Below are 5,840 nucleotides of genomic sequence, written 5' to 3' on the forward strand. Positions count from 1 at the left end.
ATTTTCTCGCAAAATTATTTGATTTAAAAAATCCTTACATGATTATCTACGGTCCTACAGCCACTTACAACAACTGTGCTAGCAGAGTACATGGACGGTGCTGACGGAGTGAGCTGCTGTAGCAGATGACGTCGGACAGAGGACGAGATTGAACAGAAATTACAAATCCAAGAACTAAAGTGGCTATTTTGATAGTTAAGGGATTAATTTGAGCTTTGGATGAGAGTCCGAGAAATATGGCTATTTTGCCCGCCTATAGAAAACGAACCGAAATTGGGTAGAGCAACTAGAAAGTTTTCCTTTCGTAGCTGCCAAGTTTCTGCTTACGATTTTCCTTTTCAAGGAGGACACGTGGTGACCAAGTTTTGCCAATGGAGCGCCGCTGTTTTCGTTTTGTCCGACATCCGGACGATCGGACGGCAGGAGTTGAACTCAGCCTCAGATCCAACGGTTCGAGTAGCTTTCTTGACCAGTACGTAGCAAAATCGAAATAGGTAGTGTCCCAGCCGGCCCCACCCGGCCCCAACAACACTTTGATCCTGTAACGCTCCAAGGCCCAGACCACTCCGGAGTCCATAACCTTCTCCGTCTTCCTTCCCCACCCAAAGCTCCCCAAGCCCAAACCCTAGCCACCACGGCAATGGCGGCGACGGAGGGGGCCGACGAGCCGGCGGCGACCGCGGCGGGTGACCCGCGCCACGTTCGCAACACGTGCATCCTCGCGCACGTGGACCACGGCAAGACCACGCTGGCGGACCACCTGGTGGCGTCCTGCGGGGGCGGGCTCCTCCACCCGAAGCTCGCCGGCCGGATCCGCTTCATGGACTACCTCGACGAGGAGCAGCGGCGGGCCATCACCATGAAGTCCGCCGCCGTCGCGCTCCGCTCCCGGGCCGGCCACCGCGTCAGCCTCATCGACTCCCCGGGCCACATCGACTTCTGCTCAGAGGTCTCCTCCGCCGCGCGCCTCTCGGACTCGGCGCTCATCCTTGTCGACGCCGTCGAGGGGGTGCACGTCCAGACGCACGCCGCGCTGCGCCAGGCCTTCATCGAGCGCCTCCGGCCCTGCCTCGTGCTCAACAAGATTGACCGCCTCATCACCGCGCTCAGCCTCACCCCCGCCGAGGCCTACGTCCGCCTCCACCGCATCGTCTCCGACGTCAACTCCATCTACTCCGCGCTGCGCTCCCACTCCTACTTCTCCCTCCTCTCCGCCCTCGAGGATAGCCCCTCCACAAGCTCTTCGTCCTCAGCTGAGGACCTACCGGAGGACTTTGAAGACGACGATGACAACGAGGACGCCTTCCAGCCCCTCAAGGGCAATGTCGTCTTCGCCTGTGCACTTGACGGCTGGGGCTTTCGCCCCCAACAGTTCGCCAACCTCTACGCCAGAAAGACCAGAGTCAACCCCTCCGCCTTCCTGAAAGGATTGTGGGGCCCCAGATATTTCGATAAGAAGACGGGGAAGGTTGTGGGGAAGAAAGCTATCAAGAGCGCAGACCCACAGCCAATGTTCGTGGAGTTTGTGTTGAGTGCCCTGTGGAAGATGTACGAGCTGGTGCTGAAGGACGGTGGTGAGAGTCAAGCGGTGAAGAGATTGATTGAAAACTTCGACTTGAAAATTCCGGAACTGGAGCTGAACAGAGATACAAAGGCTGTGCTGCAATCTGTCATGAGCTGGTGGCTGCCGCTGGCAGATGCCGTGATGGATATGGTGGTGGAGTGCACGCCTGATCCTGTTGCTGCTCAAGGGGTCAGGGTTGCAAGGCTTATGCCAAAGAGGGAGGTTACTCCAGAAGATGCTGCTGGTTGCTCTGAGGTTGTTGAGGAGGCAGAGAGGGTGCGGAGGTGTGTCGAGGCCTGTGATGTGAGTGCTGATGCGCCAGTGGTAGTTTATGTGTCAAAGATGTTTGCTGTGCCATCTAAGATGTTGCCATTGAAGGGAGTGGATGGTGAACTGTTGAACCACCATAGTAGTAGTGAGTCAGAGGAGTGCTTTATGGCATTTGCAAGGGTCTTCAGTGGCGTCCTTCATGCAGGGCAGAAGGTATTTGTGCTGTCGCCATTGTATGATCCAGTGAAAGGGGATACAGTTCAGAAGCATGTGCAGGAGGTGGAGCTTCAATACTTGTATGAGATGCTAGGACAAGGCCTGAAGCCAGTTGCCAGTGTGGCTGCGGGGAATGTGGTTGCAATCCAGGGCCTTGGGCAGCATATATTGAAGAGTGCCACATTGTCGTCGACCAAGAATTGCTGGCCCATCTCGAGTATGATGTTCCAGGCATCTCCGATCCTTAAAGTTGCGATTGAGCCCTCAAATCCAGCTGATCTAGGAGCTCTTGTTAAAGGGCTTAGGCTTCTTAACCGGGCAGACCCATTTGTCGAGTATACTGTTTCGCAGAGGGGTGAGCATGTCCTTGCTGCTGCTGGTGAGATACATTTGGAGCGGTGCATAAAGGATTTGGAGGAGAGATTTTCAAAGGTCAAATTGGTGGTCTCAGACCCCCTAGTTTCCTTCAAAGAGACAATCGAAGGGGAAGGTGCCAGTTTAGTGGAGAGCTTGAAGAATCCACAGGAGTTTGTTGAGAGGACTACTCCAAATGGGAGGTGTACTGTGCGAGTTCAGGTCTTGAGGCTTCCCAATGCTCTGACTAAGGTCCTTGAGGAAAGCGAACAGTTGCTTGGTCAAATAATTGACGGGAAAACAGCAAAAAGGGATGGTGTTTTGGATCCTCGCCTTTCTCAGGAAGATGGTGATTCTGCTGCAACTCTCAGACAGCGGATGATTGATGCCATAGACAGTGAATTAGACACAATCTCTAAGCAAGTTGATAAAGAAAAACTTGACAGGTATAGAAAGACATGGCTTGGACACCTTGACAGAATCTGGTCACTAAGTCCTTGGCACGTTGGTCCCAATGTCCTTCTTTTGCCTGATTCAAAATTAAGTGGTGGTACAATGACTGTCCAAGATGGAAGGCAAGGTATACTTGTGAGTGGCAGAGCTCATGTCTCTGAGAAATTGGGGTTTGTGAGGGAATGTGAAGCCAAAGATAACGATCTTGACAATGGTGATGGATATGCAACAGATGCTCCTGAATCATTGCACATAGAGTCTACGGCACTAAGGAACAGCATTGTCTCAGGATTCCAGATTGCCACTAATGCTGGGCCTTTATGTGATGAACCTATGTGGGGTCTTGCGTTTATTGTTGAGCCTTACATATTTGCTGACGGCTCTGATGCTGCCAACCACTCTGATCAATACAATGTCTTCAGCGGTCAAGTAATCACTGCGGTTAAAGAAGCATGCAGAGCAGCTGTTCTTCAGAACAAGCCAAGGCTTGTTGAGGCTATGTACTTCTGTGAGTTGACCACGCCAACGGAGCAGTTAGGTGCAACTTATGCAGTTCTTGGTAAGAGGCGAGCAAGGGTTCTGAAAGAAGAGATGCAAGAAGGAACCTCATTATTTACAGTGCATGCTTACCTGCCAGTCACTGAGAGCATTGGATTTTCGAATCAACTTAGGAGTTTAACTGCAGGTGCAGTTAGTGCTCTCCTCGTTCTTAGCCACTGGGAAGCTATTCCTGAGGACCCCTTCTTTGTCCCAAAGACACAGGATGAGCTTGAAGAATTCGGAGATGGTTCAAGCATTGGGCCAAACTTGGCTAAAAAGCTTATGAATTTTGTTAGACGAAGGAAAGGACTGCATGTTGAAGAGAAAGTTGTGGAGCATGGCACAAAACAGCGGACTCTTGCTAAAAAGGTATAGTTGTGTCCAAAATCCAGGTGGTAGGAAAACTGTATCTTTCTCCAAGATTTTGTGCTGGTATACTGAAATGTAATCAAAACTTTTATGCAGTGAAATAGTTTTCATTCATACGGCATTGTTGTTTGAGAGTTGAGATGGGATTTGTACGGCATTTGTGTCTTGGTCTATGATATTAGAAAGATCAACCTTTGTTTCTTGCAATACCAATGAAATACTATAGCACGGCCTTTTGTCCTGGCCTCCTGGGAGTAAACTGTGTAACCATGTGCACTGGTGAGAATACTATCTTTTCATTTGTCCTCGTCCTGTCTTTTTTTAGCACCATAAGAAAGTTTATGTAGAACATTTCTTTTGTTTTTCTGGTTCTGTATGCATGTAGTGAGAGTGAGAAGTTAGCTTGCTTTACACCAGAAATAAACTGATCAGATCTAAGTTATTTTCTACATCTCCAAAGGATATGCATCGCTGAACTAAATCAAGTTCAAGCTTTGCAAATCATCAAGAGACAACTAAACTATTTTGTTGCAACCCTTTCTCTGAACTTCAGTGGAGGAGAACTGAACTACTCCCTCCGTTCTAAATTATAAGTCGCTTTGACTTTTTTTTTTTAAGACATACAGAGCAAAATTGGTGACAGAGCACTACCTTTTGGTACATTATCTACATACGTAGCAAAATCGTTGTATCAAAAAAGTTAAAGCGACTTATATTTTGTACATGACAGAGCACTACTTTACACTTCTTCCCATCATAGAACTGTTCACACATGCACACGCTGCCACTGAACCTGATTGCTTTGACAATTTATATCCCTCCTCTCTTTACTGCTGCATGAGTGATGTGTCTTGCTTATCATGGAAATTGAGACCACCTTTACTGAACAGCAGCTTGCACTTGCCAATGAATGCAATCAGTACTCTCTGTTGCTGCAAATCCCTCTGATTCACCACTTCATATAGCAGTCTGTCACTTCTCTATTTGCACCTTCACATACCAGCCACTGAATCTCTCTGCCTTTTTTTTTTCTGTTCTCTCTGTCCTCATCGTCACCCCATCTATCTGCTGCTACAATCTCTAGGCCTCCATCTTCTTGCAATCGAAATTCAGACTCTGGTGCCTTCCTTTCCTGAATATGACTTCAGCAATGGATCAAATCTATACTGCTCTGCCCCTTCTCCTATAATCTTCTTAACCCTCATGAGATATATATATATATATATATATATATATAAACAATAGCAAGAGCTCTGCCTTTCAGTTAAAACGAATAAAGTTTATATACAAACAAAGGTAGCCCAGTGTGGCGCAAAACATCACGAAAGGTTAGCCCACCCACACAACGCGGTAGAGTACACACTACCATGAGTCATCGTTGCCGAGCATAGTTGCAAAGCAGCCAGCAGCTCCGACTTCATATGGCAAAACACCGACGACCCGTCCTAAGATGTCAGACCAATGGGCCCAAAGTAGGAGGCTGCAACAGGTCAACGTTGCCGAGCTCAACGGTTTCACAAAGAGGAGCTCCGACTTCCTGCCTTGATCCCACGCCCCGCCCACGGCGATTCCCGAGCCTCTAAAGCTGAAACCCAGCCGTCGGAGAAGGAGGGTTCGACCCGCGTCATCATTGCCGAGCTACATCCCTTGATGCAGCAGCTCTGACTTCATGATGCAGAACCCGTCGTCTCACGTCAACCGGACGCTGGGGTCCTGCGTCCCGTCAGTGGCAGTAGTGAAGGCGCAGGCGTCGGTCTTCGACCGAACGCTGGGTCACTTTGTGATCGGACATTGGGTGGGTGCGTCCGGTCCCGCTGACGTGGTGGCACAGAGAAGAGAAGGACTGGACGCTGATGTTGCGTCCAATCGTGACTGACCAGACACGTCCGGTCGCAGTTGAGCGGCTCTGGGAGCTCTCTGGAAGTGACCGGCCGCTGGGTGTAAGGAAAATGGACCATAATCCCATTTACTTTGGATTTTGGTGTTTGATGACCAACACAACCAAATTGGACTAAAGAATTTGCAAATGTTTGTTTTGTAGTTCAATAGGGTGCAAGACGTGACTTGGACGAAG

General features: G+C 49.3%; 1 pseudogene; it reads left to right on the plus strand.

The window, feature by feature from the left end:
* Window positions 1-570: 570 nt before the first annotated feature.
* On the plus strand, window positions 571-4,056 carry LOC136538552 (uncharacterized; annotated as a pseudogene).
* The last annotated feature ends 1,784 nt before the right edge of the window (window positions 4,057-5,840 follow it).

The sequence above is a fragment of the Miscanthus floridulus genome, chromosome 2 (assembly GCF_019320115.1).
Source record: "Miscanthus floridulus cultivar M001 chromosome 2, ASM1932011v1, whole genome shotgun sequence".
In the NCBI taxonomy this organism is placed as follows: domain Eukaryota; kingdom Viridiplantae; phylum Streptophyta; class Magnoliopsida; order Poales; family Poaceae; genus Miscanthus; species Miscanthus floridulus.